We start from the raw sequence: 9,926 nt of genomic DNA, 5'->3' as shown, positions 1-9,926 counted from the left end.
GCAAGTGTTCCTTGTACTTTAAAATTTCTTGCAATGTTTTATAAATTTATTTCTAAATGAAGTTTCTCAAACATGACCAGACATAGGCTACAAAGGATGGGGTCATGAGAGGAGTAGTGAGAAATGAAAGCAGCAGTCAGATTTCGAAGAGACTGCCCATTATTGTCAGAATTTGGACTTTACATGGATCCTCAAGAGTTCAGGGAAAATGGTTGGCCCCTGAGGAAGTGCAAGGATGAAGCAAAGATGGGTACAATGCCAGCTGGACATAGGGGTTGTCTGTGTTGGGGGGACACTTCACACTAGAGATGCAAAGGTGACTGAGGCATGAGAAGTCCAGTGCTGTCAGCATCCTAGAGGGCTATTTGGGATAGTGTCCTGGACATGTCGTGGGCAGCCGTAAAAGGGCTAGGGCGTCAACCTCACCTTGCAGGGTCATGGAGGGGCTGGTGAGTGCTGTAGCTTCAAAAAACTCTCCAGATGGCCTAGAGGATGGGGGTCAGGAAATGAGCTTTGAAAGGCCTTACCAAGTAAGGGGAACGCCTCCTTCAGACTCTGGGAAGGATCAGGACTTACCCAGCCAGAGAAGGAAAGTGGGCTTGGTTAACTCTTCAGGATGCAGGTCTTGGGTAGGAGCTCTTAACACTCCTCTGAGAACTAGTGCTAGACTTCACTCGCAGACAGCTTCTGAGAGGGAGGCACAGTCACTGTAGGAGCAGCTTTCCTGGTCACCGTGCTTTCTCTTGGATGTTCCATTCAGGAGCCACTCAGCCCACCCCTTTTCTGGAAGCCATTCCCCTGAATCCTGAGATTCTCCTTTGACCTTGGACATGCACATTACCCTATTCTGGGTCTTTCCCTGACTTACTCATTCGTGTCAACACTTCTTTTCACATTCCTTCCTTTCAGTCAAGAAAATCTGGTGCCAGTTGGGTGAATCGGATAAGCTAGACTGTTAGTTAGTTGATATGGCAGCATATATTTGGCCAGAATTGACCAAAATAGGGGAACTGTTTGTCAGGCAGGCACTCTTCCTGCTATCTTAGGTACATCATTTAGGATAGTTTGTCAAAAGGGTTGAGAGTGGATTGGGGGTTGGGCTAGGGAGGATGGGGAAACTGGAGGCAAGAAGGCTCATTAAGTGGGTCTTGCTGTGCTTTAAGATGGCGGCCTGGCCTAAAGTGTGTGAGGCTGAACGCAGGGCTAGGCTCATGAAGTGAATACGTGAAGCACAGAACAGCCCTGACCTGGAGAGTAGACATCTGCAGATGAGATAAGGGTGTGTCCGGGTTTCCTGCTTGGCCAAGCGGATGAGTGACAGTGCCATCTGTTGAAAAAGGGATCGTCGAGCTGGACAAACTCTGGGCTCAAGGGGAAAGGAAAGGAGGGTACATTTTGTGGGGTATATTAAATTTGAGTTGCCTGGGGGACATCCAGGTGGGGCTGTCTAGGAGGCACTTGGATTGAGAGGTGGGTCTGAAGCTCAGGAACAATATCTGGTGTAGAAATAGAGTATTAAGATTCTAACATGTGTGTGTGCATATGCTCATTTGCACACGTGCATGCAAATACCAGAACTTCCAAGTTGGGTATCCTCACAGGTCATTCAGCCCCAGGACCTGTTGACAGATGACAAGAGAAACCATGGGCCTGGAGACTTTCACATATTGAAACTCCAGAGTCATACCTCTCTGCACACACCATAGCAAGTTTCCACTCTTCCAAATTCCAGTGAAAGTGCTGTCAGAAGGCATGTATGGACACTTGTGACTGTTGGGGTATGTGTGTCACACAGGGGAAGGGCTTGGTAGCAAGGTTCTGTTGAGGTCTGAGCCCTCCCCTTTCAGAGCATATTGAACCCTTAATGTCCATGTCCTCACTCTGGTCAATTCCCATCCTATGTGTTACAGAGAGGGCAGCACTGCCCTCTGGGTTGCACGGGATGTTCTCAGAATGATGCCAAGAGCAAATTACTCCCAGTCAGCACTTCCACAAGCCTCGGCAGGCACGGGGCATAGCACTGTGCATGGGGGTAGGGGAAAGAGGCTGGGAGGAAAAAACTGGCATCCATACTTCTTGGTTACAGAAGTTCTGGCTTGTAAAAACTGACGCACATGTGTGTGGGGGGTGAGATTCCCCTTTCCCAAATGTCAGCAATAATAAATAACACTCCTTGCCCAAGATTACAAGATGAGGGCTCCCCCACAGGACTCCACTGTGCTTCTGCTTCACCATGAGAAATCTTGACTGTCAGCCAGGCTTGTATTCACTGATTCATTCAGTCATTGAGGGCTGGTTTTTGTAGCATGCTGGGTGGGGCGGGGCTGACGACTGTGCCCTTGGAGAGCTGCCAGCCTAGGTGCCAACATGGAACCTTCACTTGTGTAATGACATCAGAGCAGTACATGGCAACATGGCCACAACTGCATCAGAGGAGTCATGCCTGATAAGTCACCTAGGGGTTACCTGAGGAGAAGAGACAAGTGCACGTGGCCCGGAAGGAGACAAGAGTACCCACGTGGCTTGTGCGCAGAGGACTGCCAGAACGCTGTGCTGGCTTTCCACCAGGAAAGGTTGAGCCTTTCCTGGATCAGTCAGAGGCTCAACCACAGAATTAAAGTCCCACTGCCACCCGCTCCTGTGGAAGAAGAAAACAGAACCCCAATGCAGACTCCATGGGCAAACTCTGATTGCCCTTGTGAGTAGCTTCAAGTGCTCTGGGTACCATCCCAGAGGCAGAAAAGAAGGGTTTGATTCCCCCACCCCACCCCATGACCTATAGTCTCCAGTGTCACCAGCCTTTCAGAAAAGCCCTGAACAATTAATTTCAGCCCAGCCACGTGGAGAGAGTGCTGAGCCAGAGTTCTCCTGCACTTCCTCCTTGATTTTCCATCTTCTCTTTAGGCCTGAGCGCTTGCCAGATGTGCCTTCCAGAATCACTGCAAGCATCCCTGGCTCTCTTCCACCCTGCCCAGGCCACCCATCCATGGAAAAGTCACTGTTGTAGATTCCCAGGGTCATCATTCAAGGTAGCAGTCAGGCTTTGGTGCCAGCTAGGGTTAGCTATAGAATCCAGGTGCTCCCATCTAAGGTGGTGGACTGGGGGTACCCAGAATGAAGGACAGAGGGGAGTGGGAGTAGGGATGAGGGCTGTTCACACCTGGAAATATGGCTGGATCCATGGGTGTGCTGAGCTTTCTCCTTCACATCCTCAAGAATCAGATGCTACTTTTGTTTTTGGTTTTTTGTTTTTTTTTTGTACCAGGGATTGAACCCAAGGGCACCTAACCGAGCCACGTCCCCAGCCCTATTTTGTATTTTATTTAGAGACAGGGTCTCACTGAGTCGCTTAGTGCCTCACTTTTGCTGAGGTTGGCTTTGAACTCAAGATTCTCCTGCCTCAGCCTCCTGAGCTGCTGGGATTACAGGCATGTGCCACAGACCCCAACCAGATACTACATTTTCAGAAAGTTTGTGAGCCAATTGTTAAACACAGTTATTATTCATTTATTTATTGTGGTGCTCGGAATTAAACCCAGGGGTATTCTACCAATGAGCTACATCTCTATCCCTTTTTTTATTTTGAAGCAGGGTCTGACTAAGTTGTCCAGGCTGGCCTTGGACTTGCCATCCTCCTGCCTCAGCCTCCCTAGTTGATGGGATTATTGGCATGTGCCATTGTGCCTAGTTGGTACAGCTATTATTTTAAAATATACAATTATATTCAGGTCATTGCCTAGACTTAATTTTTGGTGGGTAGTTTCAAGCCCAAAATAAAATTTAAAATCTTGCTAAAAAATACACAATTACTGGGGATTTGGCTCAGTGGTAAGAACACTTGCCTAGCATGGGCAAGGTCCTGGGTTTCATCCTTAGCACCACAAAAACAAATGCCTAAAAGTATAATTAAGTAAATTATATTAAAACCTAAGATAATGGATGTTTCCAAACTCATCACTTTCTAATCATTTTACTATATCTTATTATTACCTGTGCTCTTAAGATTATTTTCATTTACAATATCTGTTGAAATGCTGTATAAAATAGGGTGCAATTGTAGCTCTACAATATCATGCTGAAGTTGGCAACTTGTAATCAGCCATGTTAGGATTATTTACAATTCAGAAACCAACACGTGCTACTAATTGGAGCCTAATTTATTGTTTTGCTGACTATCTAGACCTGAAAAAGTGATAGGGGAAAATGTTAATAATACACATTAAACCCAAAGGTGTGGTGTATCCATAGATGTTACACTGTGAATAATGCCAAAATATGAGGAAACAGACTTCCTATTTAGCAAAGAAATCACTCATGTCACTGACAAATAAATAAGGTTCTTCTAACTTCATTGTTTCACACATAATTGAAAATATCAACCAACATTCATGTCAGAACTACATTTGTTCATCAGTTGCAACCACAGAAAGAGTTGGGCACAAATCAATGAAAGAGCTGGGCATGGTCGTGTGTACCTGCTAATCCCAGCAATTTTGGAGACCAAGACAGGAGGATCACAAATTCAAGACCAGCCTAGGCAACTTAGCAAGACCTTGCATGATTATGGAACAGTAATCCCATCAATATGTACAACTATAATGCACCAATAAAAATATGAGGGAAAATAATTTTTGGAAAAAAAATGAAAAGGACTGGGGTGTAGCTCGATGAGAGAGTACCCCCGGGTTTAATCCCCAGTACCACACATACAAATAAATAAATAAAAATCATAAAATTTACATTAAAATCAATGAAAGCACCAGGTGTGGTGGCATAAACCTGTAATCCTAGTGGCTCAGGAGGCTGAGGCAGGAGGATCTCGGGTTCAAAGTCAGCCTCAGCAAAAGTGAGGTCCTATGCAACTCAGTGAGACCCTGTCTCTAAATAAAATACAAAAAAAGACGGGATGTGGCTCAGTAGTTGAGGGCCCCTGAGTTCAATCCCCAGTACCCCCCCAAAAAATCAATGAAAGCATTCTCTGAGAATCAGTTGGCTACATGGAATTTGAAATAAATAATTTTATGTGTTATTATGTGTAATTTGTGTACTATACATCCTTTCTGTCAGTAAAATTTATAATTAACTTATGTATATACACACACACACATTTCGCTTGAGAAAGTCAGTTGTTAAACATTTACCAACAAAATACTGGTTAAGCCCAAGGTTCAGAACTACTTTGGCACCAGAAACACGAGGTTCAAAGGTCCCAGAGGAACTCCAACCCTGACTAAACCTGATAGAGGACAGATGCGTGAGTAGAAAACATTTGTTCTTTTCAAAAAGCAAACCAATAAAACTTTGTTTTGATCTTACTACGTTATAAATTCTAGGAAGGTAGAGGCTGCCTCTCTCATGGTGGCATCCTTGAGCACCTACTTGGCACCTGACCCATAAGAGGTGCTCAAATTTGTTTAAATGAAATGTAGTGGCTTTTCTAGTTAACTAACTTTGGTCTCACTTCTTCACAATATCACCCAGGTGATGGCCCTGACTGGAAAGCCAGGCCTGTGGGTGCACAGGCTCCCTGCTTCCCCCTCAGTCTGACTCTGAAAGGACTCCAGCTCCAGCAGGTCTCACTGGTCCTGACAGGCAAGTTCATTGCTGGACTTCCCTGATGTTGGTATCGAATAAATCTGGCTGACTCTCCCAAAGGAGAGGCACCTAGCTCGCTTGATACCTCCAACTCCTGCTCCTGCATCTGACAAACCCTTTTTTTCTAGCACTCATCTGGACTTTTACGGACAGATTTAAAAGAAATCAGGAGGCGGGGGCAGGGAGAGTCAGGAAATGGGGAAGTCTAGAAAAGTATAGCCAAAATGGGAAGCTATTTGGCTTGAGGGGAAAAAAAGCACAAACTGGCCTCCTTGACCAGAAACGTATGGGAATGTCTAGTTCTGTCTACCACTTAGTAGCCGGAGACCTTGGCCAACTCACTTTACCTCCCTAATCCTCAGTCTGCTTATGTTGAAAATGATGCAAGGGGCCTACCTAGAAGATATCCTTGGCTTTGCTGGTGTTGGGGATGACTGCTAACCTGAAATCCAAGAGGAGCGAGAGAGAATTGTGATATACCAGAGGAAGCTTGGAAGCAGTGTTTTTAATAACAGAATTTCTCTTTTAGAGGAAGCAAAAATGTGAGATATTCCAATGGGTGAGACAGGCTGAAAAGGAATAGTGCAGCTTCCAAAAGCCACGGATGAATAGGTTGCTGATAGCTTATTAAAGGATGCCAGGATGTTTGGGTCTTTGCATCCCATTCAGGGCTCAGCTGCAGTGTGGTATTTTTATGTTCTTGTGTCCTTGTGTCCTTCAAATGTCCTGGCTTAAGGTCTTCCTGCCAAATATGCATGTCCACACCTTCTTTCGGTATCCTAAAGCCACTGCCCAAAGACAGGCAAGGCAATAGGCCAAAAAATGGTCCCTCAGTTTCCAGAGAGCAGGCAGAGGCTTCTTCTCAGCCCCCTCATTCCTCGCCACTTCCCAGGAGAGAGGGAGACTATAAGGCTTGCGATTTTGCCAACTGCAATGTAGGCTCAATTCCTGACAAGTTGTTAATCCTTGGCCTCTTCTGCCTCCTTTCCCTTTCTGTCATGCTGGGGATTGAACCCAGGGCCTTGGGCATGCTAAGCACTTGCTCTACCACTAGGCAACCTGTGTTGTATTTTATGATGTGCTGAAGAGCCCTATGAAAATGACAAGACTGGCATTTTTCAATCCTGGTTCTGCAAAAAGGGGCAGAGCCTCTCCTAAGTGTTTTCTTCCTCCTACTCCTCTGTTCAGAATGCTTCCACCTGCCTGCTATTGAGTCCAAATTCAAGGCCTGGCTTCCAAAGAGAAGTTACCATTAATTCAGCACTTACTATGTGACACGCATTAAATCTAATCACTGCATCCCTTGAACCTAGCATTGAGTCTGTCGAGGATAGGCACACCAATATTTGTCAAAGGAATGAATTAATACATCTTTGAAACGACCCAAAAATCAGGTATTATTATTCCTTGTTCTAACAATTAGGAGACTATTTTGGTCATCTTTGTTATCATTATGACCAAAACACGTAACTACTTAGAGAAGGAAAAGTTCATTTGTGGCTCATAGTTTCAGAGGTCTCAGTCCATAGATGGCGGATTCCATTTCTGTGGACCCAAGAGGAGACAGCACATCATGGTGGAAGGGCCCAGTGGAAAAGACTGCTCAGTTCATGGCAGGGTGGGGAAGTTGGGTGAGGGGCTACAGGGAAGATACACACTTCTAGGGTTATCCCCATTGACCCACCTCCTCCAGCCATACCCTACCTGCCTATAGTTACCACCCACTCTACTCAAATAGGACAGACTGGTTAGGTTTTGGCTCTTATAATCTAATCATTTTACCTCTGAATATTCTTGAATTAATAAGACCTTTTGGGGGATACCTCATATTCAAACCACAACAGAGACTAAGGCATAGGGTAGTTAAGTAACTTGCCTAAGATCACAGTTAATAAGAGAAAGAATTGGCCTGGGCACATTGGTGCACACCTGTAATCCCAGCAGCTCCAGAGGCTGAAGCAGGAGGATCACAAGTTTGAGGTCAGCCTCAGCAACTTAGGGACACCCTAAGCAATGTAGCAAGAATCTGTTTCAAAATAAAAAAGGGCAAAAAGAGCTAGGGATGTGACTCAGTGGTTAAGTGACTCTGGGTTCAATCCCTGGTACTGAGAGAGAGAAAGAGAAAGAGAGAGAGAAAGAGAGAATAGCAGGATCCAAACCCAGGTCAACCTGATTCTAAACCCTAGCCTTGCTTTATACAAGGTTCTTCAAGTCTCTCCCACAACCTCCCTCATCCAGGACAGTTCTGACCTAGCAGATATATATTTCTGGTTCTGGTTGCTCCTGTGGATATGGCGGCAACCCTCTACAAATGGCTCATTATATCCTGAGGGTTGCAACACAATAAGGTGGCTGCCCCTAGGGACTTCACGGCCTTCCTGGGCTAAGCACATCCTTAGCCACCCACAACCTTTGATATGTCACTGGAGGAACACTTCCCAGAAGTCCTGGTGGTAGAAGGGTGTCCTTTTAGAGAGCTACTGCGCAACCAGGACCCAGAGCTTCTGTGGCAGAAGGCCAGCTCTACCTTGGACCCCTCTGCTCCTGTGGAGCTTACTGACCTCTTGTGGGCAGAGTGTAAATGCACTGCTGCTGGTCAGCCTTAGTGGGCACAGACCTCGACCAGCTACTCTTTTGTGTTAGAAGCCAGCTATCCCTCCCTACTCAGTTTGATTTGTCTGACCGTCCTGAGTGGATCAGTCTCTTGAGCTCACTGTACCTTGGTTGCCTCACCTGTTCAACAATGATAAAGAAAGACTCCTGGGGCTGGGGTTGAGGCTCAATGGTAAAGTGCTTGCATAGCATGTGCCAGGCCCTGGGTTCAGTCCCCAGAACCAAAACAAAAAACAAAACAAGAAAAAAGTGTCTTCTTGTGACCAGAGCTGCCCCAGACAGCCCAGCCAGTCCAAAGGATGAGGGCATTAATGCTGCAGGATTCCTGAACTCTTTGTACAGCAGCCAAGGTACCAAATGCTGCTGTTTCATTACAAAAGCAGTTGCAGAAGCAGTAGTGAGCATTGTCAGGATCATCTTTCCCTGCTTTCTATGTAAGTCAATCAGCAGAGGGTTTAGGTGGGTGGCCCTGTTTTTAGAGACCCATAGTGTCCGTAGACACCAGTGGGAATGGTTACAGAGCAGTTGGGCAAGGGTCTTATATGTCTGGCCCTGGCAACAAGGCAGGGCTCCCAGGCTCTGGTCCATGGCCATTCTCTAATGCAGAGAATTTAAGAGATCACAGTCACAGGCTGGGGCTGTAGGTCAGTGGTAGGGTGCTTGCATAGCATGTGCAAGGCCCTTGGGTTCTATCCACAGCACCACATACACACACAAAGGAGAAGAGATCAGAGACACCCCCAGATCTCTAGGCAAAAGCTGATTGTGCTGAGATAATCTGAGTCTGTCAGAACTAAAAGACAGGGTGTCTAGCCAGAGTGAAATTGCTAGACAGGGGAATCTGCCTTCTGTCTCCATTCACGCCTCTCATTCCCTTTCTCCTGCTGCTACCCACTCACACCTCATTGACTCATTCATCCGACATGCACTGACTGAGTGGCAACCACATGCCAATCCCTGTGCCAAGTCCTTAGATGGCAGGATGGAACTGTTGGCTTCAAGGAAAGCAGCCTGGTAGAAAGGCATGGAAAGAGGGATGCTGGGGAGGTTGCGGTAGATCCAATGGATGTCTGTAAAAAGGAGGCAAAACGCAAGGGCCTACGTCAGCCTGAAAGAGCCAGGAAACTTGGCAAAGACACTTGAAGCCCCACTGATGGGTGGGGGAGGGGAAAGTTACCGGGGAGTAACAAGGTAGCTTTCCAAAGGGAGGGACATGTACGAAGGAGGCCCTGAAACATGGGAGACTGAGGCAAGTTCAATCCTTTTCACGAAGTTCAGTTGTGCTAGACTACCAACTGCTAGATGGAGGGTAGGTAATGAAGCCAGGCAGCCTGGAGCCAGGTGAGAGAGGTGCCAATGAAAGGAGGTTTCACTTCATTCTGAAGGCAACAGGAAGTCACTGGGACATTTTGAAATGGAGCATGATGATCCAAATTATTTCTAAGAAACACTGCTCTCTAACCATGCACATGCCTGTAATCCTAGCTACTCAGGAGGCTGAGGCAGGAGAACCACAAGTTCAAGGCCAGTGTTGCAACTTAGCAAGACTCTATCTCAAAATAAAAAATAAAAAGGGCTGGGGGTGTAGCTCAGACGCCTGGGTTCAATTCCCAGTGCCATAAAAGGGAAAAAATAGAAACACTGCTCTGGCAGTGTTGACAGAGCATTGAGGTAGGGAGATTGAGGAAGAGGCTATTGCAGATGTTTGGGTTATATGA

This window comes from Sciurus vulgaris (assembly GCF_902686455.1).
Source record: "Sciurus vulgaris genome assembly, chromosome: X".
NCBI lineage: Eukaryota > Metazoa > Chordata > Mammalia > Rodentia > Sciuridae > Sciurus > Sciurus vulgaris.
The sequence above is the reverse complement of the archived record's forward strand: the minus strand, read 5'-3'. Positions refer to the sequence as shown.